This window comes from Mesocricetus auratus, unplaced genomic scaffold (genome assembly GCF_017639785.1).
Source record: "Mesocricetus auratus isolate SY011 unplaced genomic scaffold, BCM_Maur_2.0 Super-Scaffold_100009, whole genome shotgun sequence".
NCBI classification, from domain to species: domain Eukaryota; kingdom Metazoa; phylum Chordata; class Mammalia; order Rodentia; family Cricetidae; genus Mesocricetus; species Mesocricetus auratus.
Genome location: NW_024429193.1, coordinates 21,063,688 through 21,080,414, shown reverse-complemented (window position 1 = coordinate 21,080,414; position 16,727 = coordinate 21,063,688). Strand labels below are relative to the sequence as shown.

At 42.3% G+C, this 16,727-nt stretch overlaps 1 long non-coding RNA gene across 1 annotated transcript in view; it reads right to left on the bottom strand.

Annotated features, from left to right (window-relative positions):
• Nucleotides 1–15,031, bottom strand: part of LOC121142179 — a 15,039-nt gene extending 8 nt beyond the window's left edge. The window contains exons 1-3 of the long non-coding RNA XR_005879158.1: nt 14,799–15,031; nt 9,699–9,787; nt 1–410 (exon numbers count right to left, since the gene is read on the bottom strand). The exon at nt 1–410 is cut by the window's left edge and continues 8 nt beyond it. This is a non-coding gene — a long non-coding RNA (uncharacterized LOC121142179). The remainder of the gene's footprint in view (nt 411–9,698; nt 9,788–14,798) is intronic.
• Nucleotides 15,032–16,727: the final 1,696 nt, after the last annotated feature.

The window sequence follows — 16,727 nt, the reverse complement described above, 5'->3', positions numbered from 1 at the left end:
ATAAAGGCTTTAATATTCTTCCAACTCTAACAATAGCACTGTAGCTTTCAGAGGTTCATTGCTCTTTCCTGAAAAGCATTCATGGATCTCACAAACTACCACCCATAAGTTCCGCATCTCTCCTCATATTCATTACTACTCAGGGAATTATCCCACAAAGGGTGTGTCAGCCATTGTTACTCTTGCTAGGTAGCATTCTTCAGCAACTTGATTGCAGATCAGTCTTCACATAACACAGACGCCCAAGAATGTTTTCATCTTCAGTGAAGCTTAGTTCAACTAGGTAAGGATTATCACACGCCAGCTGTTTATAGTGACAATGCTGAATTCTGGGACTACAGAAGACCTCAAGGATCTGCAGGATTGGCTTCAAGACTCCCTTCCAAAATCCTTCAGTGTACAAGAAGCCCCTATGTAAAATGATATAGGAAACTGGGAAGTTGTTACGAACAACCCACATATGCCCGCATTCTTTAAGCCATCTCTGGATGTCTTGAAATATCTAATGCGTTATGAATACTATGAAAGTAGTCATGACTGTATTGTATAACAGTCAGCACACATTCAGTACAAATGTAACTTTGCCCCAAACATTTCTTGATTCAGGGTTGTTTGAATCTTTGGATGCAAACCTTTGGACACAAAGACTCAACTTTATAGAGTGGGCTCAAAGCCATAATTTCAGGCAACATTTCTGTAGTTCTTTATAGAGAGGACTCATACATGGATTCCCACCTCCAGGAGTTTAGAACCCAGGACTGGGAGACATTTCTGATAGGGTGAATGTTCTCACAGATGTGTGAGCATGGTGCTGTAGGATACGTGCAGAACCGAGCCCACCTGGAGAAGCATTCCAAGGCTGCTAGAGGGATCATGGTGGAAACAAGGTTTCACCAAGGAAAGGACTGAAAAATAGTGTCCTTTACATTTGACCTGCATTAAAACAGTAGTAATAGCACCTGTAAGAAAGAGATCCAGCCAACCAGAAAAGTCCCTGTGAGGGAGAACAGTTAGTGAGTTTTAATTACAGCTCATTCTTTGGAGGAAGTTCCTAAAACTGGTTGCATTCTAGGTCACAGACACATGACTGCCACTATGTCCTGAGGAACATGAAAAGGACAGATAGGGACTCAGAAGACAAGTAGCTTTGGAAAGCCTCCTTACAGATGCCCTTCTACATTTCCTCACCTTAGACAGGAGAGGCTGAGAGTCACAGGCAGTTCCACACTCGCATGCTAACTGGGGTGGGAATTGCCTTTATCCTTGGAGATTTCCCTCTCCACCCCAGATTACAGCTCCAGTGAAATGATTTCAAAGTATCTTTTAAATGAATTTTCCCTCAATATATGTTTTTATTTAAATTAGAAAGATGAATGCTTCACATGGCAATCCCAGCTCCCTCTCCCACCCCTCCTCCCTTGTCCCTCCACTAACCCACTCCTCCAGCCTCCCACCCCATCCCCATGTCATTCCCCAGGGAGGGTGAGGCCTTCCTTTGGGGGGTCTCCAGGGTCTGTCATTTCCTCCAGGGCAGGACGTAGGCCCTTCCCCATGTGTCCAGGCTGAGAGAGCATCCCTCTATTTGGAATGGGCTCCCAAAGATCATTCTTACAGCATGGTAAACACTGATCTACTACCCAAAGCCCCAGAGATTTCTGAGGCCTCCTCACTGACACTAAATTCATAGAGTCTGGATCAGTCCCCTGTTGGCCTCTCAGCCATCAGTCTGTGATTTAAGAGCTCCCCCTTATCTGCTCAGCTGTCTTTGTGGGTTTCACCATCATGGTCTTGACCCCTTTGCTCATCACTCCTCCATCTCTGTTACTGGGTTCCAGGAGCTCAGTTCAATGTTTAGCTGTGGGTATCTGTCTCTGCTTGCATCAGTCACTGGATGAAGGTTCTAGGATGGCATATGAGGTAGTCATCAACCTTATCATCAAGGAGAGGCTATTAATGTAGTCTCTCCACTATTGCTTACTTTGCCAGTTGGTGTTATCCTTGTAGATCTCTGGAGATGTCACTAGTGTCAGCTCTCTCCTCAAGCCTATAATGACTCCATCTATTATGGTATCTCTCATCCTGCTCTCCTCTATTCTTACCTCGACTCAACCTTACTGCTCCCCCATGCCTTCTTCTCCCCTCCTCTTATCCCCCTCTCTTTTTCCTGGTTCCCTCTCCCCTCCCCTGATGTTCCCAGTCTGCTCAGGAGATCTTGCCTCGTTCCACTTCTCTGGGGTATCATGCATCTCTCTTGGGAACCTTCCTGTTTCCCAGACTCACTGGCACTGGGACTGTAGGCTGACACTCCGCTGATCCATATCTAAAATTCATATATGAGTGAGTACATACCATGTTTGTCTTTTTGTGACTGGGCTACCTCACTCAGGATGGTTTCTTCTAGTGCCATTCCATTGTTTTTTTCTTTCCACTGAGTAGTACTCCATTGTGTAAATGTACCATATTTTCTCTATCCACTCTTCAGTTGTGGGGCATCTAGGTTGCTTCCAGGATCTAACTGGTACATATAATGTTGCTATGAATATAGTGGAACAGACATCCTTGTTGTGTGAATGGGTATCTTTTGTGTATATGCCTAAGAGTGGAATTGCTGGGTCTTGTGGTAGACTGAGTCCCATTTTCCTGAGGAACCTCCACACTGATTTCCAAAGTGGCTGTACAAGTTTGCATTTCCACCAACAATGGAGGAGTGTTCCCCTTTCTCCACATCCCCTCCATCATAAACTGTCATTGGTGTTTTTGATTTTAGCCATTCTGACAGGAGTAAGATGATATGTCAGAGTTGTTTTGACTTGCATTTCCCTAATGGCTAAGGATGTTGAGCACTTTCTTAAGTGTCTCTCAGCCATTTTATACTCCTCTATTGGGAATTTTCTATTTAGATTAGTCCCCCACTTTTTAATTGGATCCTTTGGTGTTTTGGAGACTTGCTTCTTGAATTCTTTGTAAATTTTGGCGATCAGCCCTCTGTCAGATGTAGGACTAGTGCATATCTTTTCCCAATCTGTGGGGTGCCTTTTTGTCTTGCTGACTGTGTTCTTTACCTTACAGAAGCTTCTCAGTTTCAGGTCCCATTTAATAATTGTCGATCTCAGTGTTTATGCTACTGGTGTTATGTTCAAGAAGTTGTCTCCTGTACCAATTTGTTCAAGGGTACCTCCCACTTTCTCTTCTAACAGGTTCAATGTGGCTATATTTATGTTGAGGTCTTTGATCCATTTAGACTTAAGTTTTGTGCATGGCAATAGATATGGATCTATCTGCAGTCTTCTACATGCCAATATCCAGTTATGTCAGCACCATTTGTCGAAGATGCTATCCTTTTTCCATTGTATACTTTTAGCTTCTTTGTCGAAAATCAGGTGTCCATAGGTTTGTGGATTAATCTCAGGGTTTTCAATTTGATTCCATTGGTCTACCTGTCTATTTTTGTGCCAATACCAAGCTCTTTTCAGGACGATAGCTCTATAATAGAGCTTAAAGACAGGGATGGTGATGCCTCTAGACATTGCTTTGTCTTGGCTATCCTGGGTTTTTTGTTTTTCCATATAAAGTTGAGAATTGTTCTTTCAAGGTCTGTGAAGAATTGTGCTGGGATTTTGATGGGGATTGCATTGAGTCTGTAGATTGCTTTTGGCAGGATTGCCATTTTTACTACATTGATCCTACCAATCCAAGAGCATGGGAGATCTTTCCATTTCCTGGTGTCTTCTTTAATTCTTTCTTTAAAGACTCAAAGTTCTTGTGATACAGGTCTTTCACTTGTTTGGTTAGTGTTACCCCCAGGTATTTTATGTTGTTTGTGTCAATTGTAAAGGGTGATGTTTCTCTGATTTACTTCTTTTATCCTCTGTGTATAGTAGGGCTATTGATTTTCTTGAGTTGGTCATGTATCCTGCCACTTTGCTGAAGGCGTTTATCAGCTGTAAGAGTTCCCTGGTAGATTTTTTGGGTCACTTATGTAAACTATCATATCATCTGCAAATAATGAAAATTTTACCTCTTCCTTTCCAATTTGTATCCCCTTGATTTCCTTTAGTTGTCTTATTGCTCTAGCTAGAGCTTTGAGTACAATATTGAAGAGGTATGGGAAGAGGGAACAGCCTTGCCTTGTTCCTGATTTTAGAGGAATTGTGTTGAGTTTCTCTCCATTCAGTTTGATGTTGCCTGTTGGTTTGCTGTATGTAGCTTTTACGATGTTTAGTTATGTTCCTGTTATCCCAGATCTCTCCAAGACCTTTATCGTGAAGGGATGTTGGATTTTATCAAAGGCTTTTTCAGCATCTAGTGAGATGATCATATGATTTTTGTTTCTCAGCTTGTTTATATGGTGGATTACATTGATGGATTTTCATATGTTGAACCATCCCTGCATCCCTGTAATGAAGCCTACTTGATCATGGTGGATGAGTTTTGTGATGTGTTCTTAGATCGGATTTGCCAGTATTTAATTGAGTATTTTTGCATCAATGTTCATGACATGAAGGGTATTGGTCTGAAGTTGTCTTTCGTAGTTGTATCTTTGTGTGACTTGGGTATCAATGTTATTGAAGCCTCGTAAAAAGAGGCAAAGACCTTTCTGCTTCTATTGCATGGAATACTTTGAGGAGAATTGGTATAACTTATTCTTGGAATTTCTGGTAAAATTCTGCACTGAAGCCATTTGGTCCTGGGCTTTTTTTGGTTGGGAGACTTTTGATGACTGCTTATATTTCCTTAGGTGTTATAGGACTATTTAAATAGCTTATCTGTTCTTGATATAATTTTGGTAAGTGATATTTATCCAGAAAATTGTTCATTTCCTTTAAATTTTCAAATTTTGTGGAGTACAGCTTTTCAAAATATGACCTGATGATTCTCTGAATTTCCTCAATGTCTGTTGTTATGTCTCCCTTTTCATTTCTGATTTAGCTTTTCAAAATATGACCTGATGATTCTCTGAATTTCCTCAATGTCTGTTGTTATGTCTCCCTTTTCATTTCTGATTTTGTTAATTTGCGAATTAAACTCTGCTGTTTGATAAGTTTGGATAAAGGTTTGTCTATCTTGTTGATTTTCTCAAAGAACCAAATCTTGATTAAATTGATTCTTTGTATCATTTTCCTAGTTTCTACTTTATTGATTTCAGCCCTTAATTTAATTTAATTATTTCCTGGTGTCTGCTCCTCTGGGGTGAGTTTGCTTCCTTTTGTTCTAGAGCTTTCTGTTGTGTTGTTAATTCTCTAGTGTAAGTATTCCCCAGTTTCTTTTTTTTTTTCCTTTTTTTTTTATTTTCCAGTTTAAATTTAGATAAGAAACGAGGTTGCTTCACAAGTCAGTTCCAGGTCCCTCTCCCATTCCGTCCCCTCCTCCCGTGCCCTCCCCCCAACCCCCCCTTATCCCCTCATTCCCCCAGGGAGGGTGAGGCCCTCCATGGGGGTGTCCATAGTCTGTCATTTCATATACGGCAGGGCCTAAACCCTTCCCCAAGAGTTCAGGGTGAGAGTGCACCTCACATTGTTCTTATGGGAGTCCAAAGTCCGTGTGTATACTTGGGATGGGTACTGATCTGCTGCCCAAGGCTCAATAGATTCCCTAGGCCTCCTCACTGACACCCAAATTCAGGGGGTATTGATCAGTCCCATGCTGGATTCCCAGGCTGATGCCTGGGTTTCAAGAGTTAACCTTTGTCTAGTCAGCTGTTTCTGGGGGTTAAACCAGCCCAGTCTTAATCCCTTTGATCACCAGTCCTCCCTCTCTGTTACTGGCTTTCTTGAGTTCAGCTCAGTACTTAACCAAGGGAGTCTGCCTCTTCTTCGATCAGCCACTAAATGAAGTTTCTGTTTCCCAGACTCTCTGGCCATAGGATTGTAGGCTGGCACTCCCCAGATCTATGTCTAAAATCCATATATGAGAGAGTACATGCCATGTTTCTCTTTTTGTGACTGGGTTACCTCACTCAGGATGGTTTCTTCTAGTGTCATCCATTTGCCTGCGAATCTCATGATTCCATTATTTTTTTCTGCTGAATAGTACTCCATTGTGTAGATGTACCACATTTTCTCTATCCACTCTTCGGTTGAGGGACATCTAGGTTGCTTCCAAGTTCTGGCTATTACAAATAAAGCTGCTATGAACATAGTGGAACAGACATCTTTGTTGTATGAATGGGCATCTTTTGGATATATGCCTAAGAGTGGAGTTGCTGGGTCTTGTGGTAGGTTTATTCCCATTTTTCTGAGGAATCTCCATACTGATTTCCAAAGTGGCTGAACCAGTTGGCACTCCCACCAGCAATGGAGGAGTGTTCCCCTTTCACCACATCCTCTCCAGCATAAATTGTCATTGGTGTTTTTGATTTTAGCCATTCTGACAGGAGTGAGATGGTATCTCAGAGTTGTTTTGATTTGCATTTCCCTGATGGCTAAGGATGTTGAACACTTTCTCAAGTGCCTCTCAGCCATTTTAGACTCCTCTATTGAAAACTCTCTATTTAGTTCTGCAGCCCACTTTTTAATAGGGTCCTTTGGTGTTTTGGAGACTTGCTTCTTGAGTTCTTTGTAAATTTTGGAAATCAACCCTCTGTCAGATGTGGGATTAGTGAATATTTTTCCCATTCTGTGGGCTGCCTTTTTGTCTTGCTGACTGTGTCCTTTGCCTTACAGAAGCTTCTCAGTTTCAGTAGGTCCCATTTATTACTTGTTGATCTCACTGTCTGTGCTACTGGTGTTATGTTCAGGAAGCTGTCTCCTGTACCAATTCGTTCAAGGGTACCACCCACTTTCTCTTCTAAGAGGTTCAGTGTGGTTGAATTTAGTGTTGAGGTCTTTGATCCATTTGGACTTAAGTTTTGTGCATGGCGATAAACATGGATCGATCAGCATTCTTCTACATGCCAGTCTCCAGTTATGCCAGCACCATTTGTTGAAGATGCTTTCTTTAGTCCATTGTATATTTTTAGCTTCTTTGTCAAAGATCAGATGTTAGTACGTGTGTGGGTTAATACCCGGGTTTTCAATTCAATTCCATTGGTCTACCTGTCTATTTTTGTGCCAATACCAAGCTGTTTTCAGGACTATAGCTCTATAATAGAGCTTGAGGTCAGGGATGGTGATGCCTCCGGACGTTGCCTTGTTGAACAGGGTTGTTTTGGCTATCCTGGGTCTTTTGTTTTTCCATACAAAATTGATTATTGTTCTTTCAAGGTCTGTGAAGAATTGTGCTGGGATTTTAATGGGGATTGCATTGAATCTGTAGATTGCTTTTGGCAGGATTGCCATTTTTACTACATTGATCCTACCTATCCAAGAGCATGGGAGATCTTTCCATTTTCTGAGGGCTTCTTTAATTTCTTTCTTTAAAGATTCAAAGTTCTTATGATACAGGTCTTTCACTTGTTTGGTTAGCGTTACCCCAAGGTATTTTATGTTGTGGGCACTTAGTGCTATGAACTTCCCTCGTAGCACTGCTTTCAAAGTGTGTAAAGGGAAACCTTTTCCTTGAGAGAAGCCTTTCAGACAGCCTGGTTCTAGAGCCGCATCAGTCCCAAATAAACACACAGGAGGCTATATTAATTATGAAGCTGTTGGCCTTGCTTGTTTCTTACTGGCTAGCTCTGACTTAAGTAATTACCCCATAATTGTTAATCTAAGTATTTCTCTTACCGGAGAATAGTTCCGGGCTTCCTACCCCATGGCGTTACATCTCAACTCTCTGTGTTTCTCCTTCCCAGAGTTCTCCTGGACTTCTAGTCCCATCTATCTAGATTCCTATTGTCCAGCAGTGCTTTAGTGACAAATGCACAGGACTTCCCTCCAACAAAAATGTCCCATAAGTTTGGGTAGGTTGTATCTTCATTCTCATTGAATCTTAGGAAGTCTTTAATTTCTTTTTTATTTCTTCTTTGACCCAGGAGTGGTGTAATTGTGTATTATTCAATTTCCATGAGTTTGGAAGGTTTCTGTGATTTATGTTATTGTTGAATTCTAACTTTAATGCATGGTGGTCTGATAAGATACATGGAGTTTATTCCAAATTTTTAGATCTGTTGAGGTTTGCTATGTTGCCAAGCATGTGGTGGATTTTTGAGAAAATTCTGTGTGGAGCTGAGAAGAAGGTATATTCTTTTGTGTTTGGATGGAGTGTTATATAGATGTCTATTAAAGCCTATTCAGTCATAACTTCTATTAGTTTCTTCATATCCTTGTTAAGTTTCTGTCTTGTGGTCCTGTTTAGTGGTGAGAGTGGGATGTTGAAGTCTCCCACTACAAGTGTGTGAGGTTTTATATGTGCTTTGAATTTTAGTAATGTTTCTTTTACGAACGTGGATGGCTTGATATTTGGGGTGGAGAAATGGACTAGGATGCTGTAGTGCTTTGGATCCAACCGGGATGGATGGAAGCCCAGTGGTAGTCCCCAGGCACAGGAATGTGGCCTGAGACAGGCCCTGATAGTCTTAATACGTGGGTGGAGCAGGAGACTGGAATGGTGGGGTGCCTTGGCTCCTGCTGCTGGGATGTAAGAAGCAGCGGTAGACCCCAAGCACAGGCAGCCAGTCTAGTTATAGTCCCATGGGTGGAGCAGGAAACTAGGGTACCTTGGCTCCCTCAGCTGCCAGGATGGAAGCCGCAGTGGCACAGCCCAGGCACATGCAGGTGGTCTGGAAATGGGTCTTGGTTTACCTGGTCCCGTGGGTGGAGTTAAATGAATTTTTAAATGAAACCAGTAATGTAGGTATTCACTGCAGTAATGCAAAAATGCCCAGATGTTTTCAAAGTTGGAAAGGAAGGAAACAAACCAAAAACTTTTGACAAAAATCTTCAAATTGAAGTTTTCCCTCTGGAGGCAACAGCCTGAGAAGCAGTTCATGGCTCCGCCTACCTCCACTGGAATCCCCCTCCTTCCAGTCCGAATCAGAAATGGAGAGAATCTAGCTCATAAATCATGCAGAGGGTGACAGAATGCAAATTCCTGTATTCTGTCAAAGCACAAGGTACGGAATTAGACAACTGAATGGGAACTTAACTGACGGTACCCAAGTTGCTAGACGTCGTACCCCGATGCTCTGTGCTGCTGTTCGCATCTCTAGCGTCTGTTGATTCCAACATGTCAGTGTTTCCTCTTTTCTGTGTCAGATCTCTGGTGCACATTCCCTGTGAGAGGCTCCGTTGGGCAGCTCTGTCCTGACATGAGTATTTGCTAACTCACAGCACCTCTGCTGCTGAGAGATTGCTTTGTTTCAGTTGCAGAGGCAACTGAGTCTATTTTATTTAGATTTTCCCAGGAAACGTATACACAAACCAGGCTGATGACCGACGCTCTACAAGCCGGAGCCCAACTCTTCTCTGGGAATACAGGAACTGCGCAACCTTTGGCTCTCTGAACCTGGCAGTCATTACTTAACAAAAGGGCTTTGTGGAACAATTGCAGCCTTGACCTTTTAATGAAAACTAGCTATCTGGCGCTTATCTAGTAGAGCTTTGTCTAAAACTGATCTGACAAAGAGGGGACAGACTCAAGACAGTAGCCTCCCCTGGTCCCCATCAGCAGATTCTTCGATGAAGACCCCCCCCCCCACTCCTGTGTGGCCACTAATGAGCTGGGACTCAGCACCCAAGATTCCAGACTATGGCCAAGGGCTATGGTGCAGGGTAACTGAGAATGACAGATGAGGCAGCAGAAAGGATCACCCCCAGACTCACCTCTAAGACGTATCTTTCCTGCTTGGCTGATCCGCTTTCTTTCACAGAGTCCATGGATCACTTTCTGAAATGTCTCCTTTTCTCATTAACTGAAATTAAGAATCAGGTACTTACGAAAATTAAAATCTTCCAAACGAATGATTTCAAGACTCAGATGTATCAAAACAACATAATTTGAAGCCGCTTTAGAAACCTAGGCATCCATATATTGTAATTATATGTTACAAAGAAGACATCATAAATGCAAACATTTTATGTGAAAATTTCTGTTTTATGTATAAGAAGTAGATATAGATCAAATTAACCCATTAACTGATGTTCTGTCTCTCCTCTATCCCAAGTTTGTTTGCTTAATTAAATTACGATAGTCCCATCATTAGGATAGGAGATGGGTTTTGAACACTTTGGATACCCAAGCCCATGGATGCCCAAGTTCCTTATACTAAATGACTACAAAGAATGAGTATATAAACTATCCACACCTTCCTATATGTTTTAAATCACCCCTGGATTACCTACATGACTAGCGTATTGTAAATACTGCATAAATAATACACTGTTTAGGAAAATCGGCAAGAAAAGTCTATACATATGCAGTACAGATGTAGTTTTCTGTCCTTGATTGATTGGATCCATGAACATGAGACCCAGTAAACACAGAGCACAGAATGGGTTAGATTGCTGAGACTACAATAACAAACCACCACAGATACTTAAACAACTAAGATTTATTTTCTCATAGTTCTAAAAGCTGAAGTCTAAAATCATGGCCTTGGCTGGGTTAGTTGTTTATTGTTTTGTTTTGTCTTTGTTTTTCCTGAGACCTCTTTTTAAAAATCTGTCAAATTGCAGATAGGTGCTGAGGTTTTTTTGCTTGTTTGTGGCTGCCCCTTCTCAATAAGTCCATCAGATAATCAATGGGTCAATGGGATTAAATCATTATGATCCAATCACTCCCCCCCAAAACTCCAGTTCTGGCTAAGCCTTCAACACATGAGTTTTGAGAGGTTTCACAGCTACCCCACAACAGCTAATACAATTTGTTTAATTCCCAATGTAAGCTTGGCTTCTTTACCTGCTGTTCAAAATTAATATCAGGACAGGATCTTACTGCTAATCATTTGGTTTTAATCACAGACCCCCAGCTAGCCCTGTTTCAAATCTCTACCCATTTTTTTCCTCAATAATGAGAATTGAGGTCCTTGCTTTTTTTCTTTGGAAAGAATGAATCCCAATCTTTGTTTCCCATTATTCTGTTTCACCCGTAAAAGAGACCTTTAGGCCTTAGTTCATTTTCAGAACAGAAAGACCCCCGTGACTTACAAACTCATAGAATCTCTCCATCATCGTCTCAGGTTCTGCAGGACAGCCCACCCCCAGAAAAATGCTGAGATGTTAACTTTGACAACACTTACCTCCACATTATTTAACGTGAACAGAATTCCTTTACACCTACTATAAATGCGGCAGGCATGGTTCCCCTGAGGAAGAGTCAGTGATGGGCACAGCTAAAGTATCAGTTATGCCTTACGATTAGTCTTGGAACCATCCCACAGTCTCTGCTTTAAAAGTGGTGTGCTTGCTCCAAAAAGCACACTAGCATCAGCTTAAAAACTGTTTACCATGTGCGAAGCATTGCCAAGAGGATGGAGACTGTTAACATCATATCAGCACCCTGAAAAATAATTCATGATTCCAGAGTAGATTTAATCTGTGGATTAGATGTCTGGCACCCAGCATTCATGTCATCTAGACTTTAAAAGTCACTAGGTACAATAGGACTTTTATCCACCATAAGTATGCTAGAAAATACTAAATTAGAAAACACACCTATAGTTTCTTATATTTGTGAAAGAAAGCCCTGTATTGCTACATTATTTGTTAATAAAGAGAGGATCAAGATTTGATCCGAACAGGAGAAACCTCGGGAGGAAGAAAGATGACAGCTCATATTCCACAAGGTATATGGAGACCTCCCAAAGGAAAGCTAAGGGTTTTGTTCTTGTCTTCAAAGGAAAACCTGTCTCCAAATAGTGAGAAGATACTGAACATGTGGATACCTAAAGAAGAGAGGATGGCTACTCAAAGAACCATCAAACAGAAAAGAATCTGATATTTGGTATCAATGCCTAATTTTCTTAACTTTTGTCCTTATAACATCTATTTCTCTTTACTTTCTAATACTCTTTTGGTCCCAATTCACTTAAACAAATGCTGGCTTTGGATTTGGATTTGGCTCTCCTCCTCTAAATCCAAGCATGTTGTTAAAACAATATTCAGAGTTTCTGTATCATATCAAGGAGTCAATTGATGTAAGACAGAAGAAAACAAAATCTAGGAACTGTCATCTGGCTATACTCGGTTCTTTCTCTGAAAGTCTAATTTCCCTTATATTTACTATCTTCCTTATTGTTGCCTTTCCTGGTATGCATATATATATATATATACACACGTTGACATTTCTTTGTTGACATTAATGTTTGAGTTTTTAACAGAGAACAATTTCTTAACAACAATCTGCAACACTTCGTAAAGAAAATCGGGCTCCACTTCATCAATTCCACCTGATCAAACTTGATGCATCTGAACTGACAAATACCACCCTGAAACCGGTTTGGGACTACCTTGCTCTACACAACTCCAGACTAATTAACTGATATGGTACATCTTCTATACTCTGGCCAGGGCCTCAGACAAGAGCTTCAATCAACATTAGCACTTCTTTCAAGAACTTCAATCAAGCATCTCCCTCCAAACAGAGACTGGGTACAAATGTTGTAGCTAGTCCACTTGAGACTTTCACTACACTAACATTTTCTTCCTATCAAAATTAGTCATTGCCTGGTTGCCCGGATGGGGTCACTTTGACCAGGGTGGGCAGTTTAGGTGCTCCTTGGAACTGTTTATGGTGCCTTGGCTGGAGCTGAATCAGCCTTGTGCCATGAAGGGAATTTCTCAAGGTGGCTTTTTCTGAGGATGACCAGTTTACCTTGTCCTTACAGTATATTCAGCTTACAGTCTATGTATGACCTTTGTACATTTATGTGCTAATTTCAGTAGTTAAAAAAATAGATGGGGGGGGCTGGAGAGATGGCTCAGCAGTCATCAGCACTGGTTGCTCTCCCAGAGGACCTGGGTTTGATTCTCAGCACCCACACGATGTCTCACAACTGTCTGTAACTCCAGTCCTGGGGATCTAAGTCCCTCTTCTGGCCTTCCTTTCTCACCCTCTAGGGTCTTTGGGAATCCGGACAGAAGCAACATGTCTGGTTACTGCCACATCATTATTTATTTATTTATTTTTAAAAGATGAGGTCTCACTGTACTGCTAAGGCAGGCATGGGACCCCTGGTTGAAGGGATCCCATTGCCTCAGCCTTGTGCATGGCTGGGACTACAGGCACAGGTCCCTGTGCAGGGCAAGTTAATGGCTTTTTGAGATGGGGAGAAAGGCCTTTATCCAGCTATGATCCCAGTAAGTTGTTGAGCCTTTTCCAATTTTTCTCTTTTGTAACATGTAAGTAACTGTGTGTTCTGGAGAGGTTATAGCAATCACAAACGAAGCTCTGGGGAACCGCAAGCTTAGTCTATAGGTGTTCAGATAAAAGCAATTGCCAAGTTAATGGCTGTGACCATTATAATGGAAACAGCAAGTAATGCCAGGCACCACGATGCAAATTCCTGCTGTCACTGTGAGGTCTATATTTGGGCTTGGATCCCTGCCTCACTGCAGCACCAGGCTCAGGGGACTATGCAAAGTTGCCATTTCTTTAACTGGGCACCTCTGGCTCTCCCTGCGGCTCTACCCGAGGCTGTCCTGAGTCGGAGGATGAGCTGAGATGGAGTCGTCCTGAGGTGGCTCTGCTTCCCGAGCACAGCTCTCCCTAGCAGGACTACTCTGTATGAAGAGTATTCATCTAAGGACAGAACAAGACATTCCTTCCACCCGACACCCACTGTAGCACAACCCAACTAGAGAGGGGACACTCACTGTGGCGACACTCCACTGTACCTGCCGGCTAACTTTACAGAAAAATGCATTCGAGGCCTCAGGATGGAGCTCAGCTAGTAAAGTGCTTGCCTGGTATTGATAAAGGACAGAGTTCAGTGCTTGGTACCACATAAAACCCGGCATGGCAATCCCATCACTCAAGAGGTAGAGGCAGGAGGATCGGAAATTCACCATCAATCTCCGGTGCATCAAGAGTTCTAGACCAGCTTGGGCTATGGGAGAACCTCTCTCAAAGAAACAAAATAGTAACAAACAGAGAAAATCCACATGGACTGTGTCTTTTCTTTGGCATATTTTCTGTGGATATTTACTTACCATTTACTTATTTAGCCAGGGATGCCACAAATCAGTAGACTGTTGACTGTGTAACAAGCACTGAGCTAGAGGGCCCTGAAGAGACATGAGACAGACCAGCCTAGAAACTACACAGGATGGAAGTGTCGGTAATCCGTATACATTTGTATGTATGTGTGCACACATGTACACAATCCAAAAAGCCAAAGCCTGTGAGTGTCCAGGCTGATTGTGTATGGCTGCCAGCACCATCTGCCCCAGGGCAAAGACTACCTAATAGGCAAAGACAGCTGCCAGCCGAGGCTTTAATGTACTTGTTTAGTTCCATCCAGCATGACCTGGTGTGACCACCCTTTCTAGGTAAAGAGGATTCTGTCTCCATTGGACAATAAATCCTCAAGCTGGATCTGGATGAGTCTAAGTCACAGGGGGGTGGAATTTTTAGGACTTAGTACCCTACCAGGCAAAGGCCAGTGCTGATCACTCGGGGTGAAGCCAGGTGAGTTTGGTCTGAGATCTGATTTTAATCACTCGTTCAATATCAGTGAACTGAGGGAACATGATAGTTCTGAAATACTAACAAATGTTCATTTCCCCTGGTATTTCAAGTCCCATTAAAACCCAGTAGCTAATCTCTTCGAATGGCGTTCTGGCAGGGGTGAGGCAAAAGTCAGCTGGGAATAAAGGAGACCCAAGTTCATTCCAAACTAAGGTTTCAACTGTGTTAATGAGGATTTAAAACAAAACAGAACTCTCTTTCTTACACACTCTTCCCTTTCTGTGGTAGGAATGTACCTGGGGCCTCACACATGCTGGGCAAGCGCACCACCACTGGCCGGAATCCCAGCTCTCCTTTTCTTTTGAGACAGGATCTTGTTTCGCCGCCCAGGATGAACTTGAACTCACTCTGGAGCCCTGGCAGCCTTTTATTTCATGATCCTGCCACATGAGCCTCTGTTCTAGTCTGCCTTCTGTTGCGATAAACGCTGACCAGCAGCAACTTGCTGGAGGGAAGGGTTTGTTTCATCTTATACTTCCGGGTCACAGTCCATCACCGAAGGAAGTCAGGCAGGGCGAGAACTCAAGAAGGAACTGAATTAAGAAGCCATGAAGGAATGCTCCCTACTAGGTTTCTCTCCCTCCTGTTCAGCTCACTTTCTCACCCAGCCCAGGACCACCTGCCTAGGTACGGGCTACATCAACTTCAGCAGTCTCTCACAAACATGGCCAAACGCCTGACTCATCCAGTCGATTTTTCAACGGAGGCTCCCACTTCCCAAGTAACTCTAGTTGTATCAAAATGGCATTAAAATGTAACCAGTGCAGCCTCCAGAATGGTTGGGATTACAGCTGATATTGGGTAGAGTAGGGATGAGAGTTCTAATTGCTTTAGAAAGTTTGGGAGGATTTGGTCTGAAAGGTAAGTAGCCCAATATTAACGGCTGAGCAGCTGGCAAATTTAGCAAATTGTTTGGTAATGTCAGCAAGCCCAAGGTCCTTGAAGACATCTGGGAAAGGCAAGTGCCTAGAGAACTTACTTGTGACATTGTATTCATTTCCTGTTCTCTCTCCATCTGAAAAACAATCAAAATTATCTGTGTCTAAAATTTTTCTACTGTGCTTTTCCAATAACACTACCTATGTAGAAGAATGTTTTATTCTAACACTAAAATTTCTACATCCTTAAACAATATTCAAAATTGTTATATTTAAGTGTAAAATTAACCCTCCTTGTTTGAATAAATTTTAGAAATTATAGTTAGGAAAAGAAAGTTTCCAAAAAATGAATCCTGACTAACTGATGATAATTACTATGAATAGTTATCCCACTAGAAGCTATTTTTACCTCTAAAAGCTTCCTCCCCTTATCTTTATAATCAATAATAATGTATTACTTTTAAGGCTGTTATGTATTCTTTCAAGTAAGTGTAACACATTTCTCACAGTGTCTTTGTATCATAAACACCTATTGAAAAAGAAGACCTGGGGAGTTGATATGGAGAGAGTTGTCTGGTCTCTGGATTAGTCACTTGGGGAGGCGGCACAAGGGAGTGTCTTAGTTAGGGTTTCTGTTGCTGCATGACCAAAAGGCAGGTTGGGAGGAAAAGGGCTTATTTGTGTTACACTTCCAAGTTGCTATTCACTATTATAGGAAGTCAGGACAGGAACTCAAACAGGGCAGGGTCTTGGAGTGCAGGAGCTGATGCAGAGGCCATGGAGAAGTGCTCCTTACTGGCTTGTTTCACATGGTTTGCTCAGCCTGCTTTCTTATAGAACCCAGGACTACGAGCCCAGGCATAGAACCCCCTCCACACACACACACACACACACACACATACGGGCTGGGACCTTCCCCATTGATAACTGATTAAGAAAGCGCCTTATACCCTGATTATGGAGGCATTTCCTCAATTGAGGTTCCTTTCTTTCAGATGACTCTAATTTGTGTCAAGCTTACAGGACAATACAGGGAGGACATATTTATTCTAGCCCACTGTAGGAGAGATATAGTCCATCCCATCAGGAAGGACATAGGAACTTTCTTACACCTCAATGGACAAAGAAGAAGAGAGGTTGGGCCCAAACCAGAGACCAGGCTAAAGCATATAGAACCCACTGACCAGTGACCTATTTCTTCTGGCTATGCCTTACCTCTAAAAAATTCTGCAAGCTTCCAAAGCAAAGCCACCTACTGGGGACAAAGCTTGTGGGGGGACATTTCAC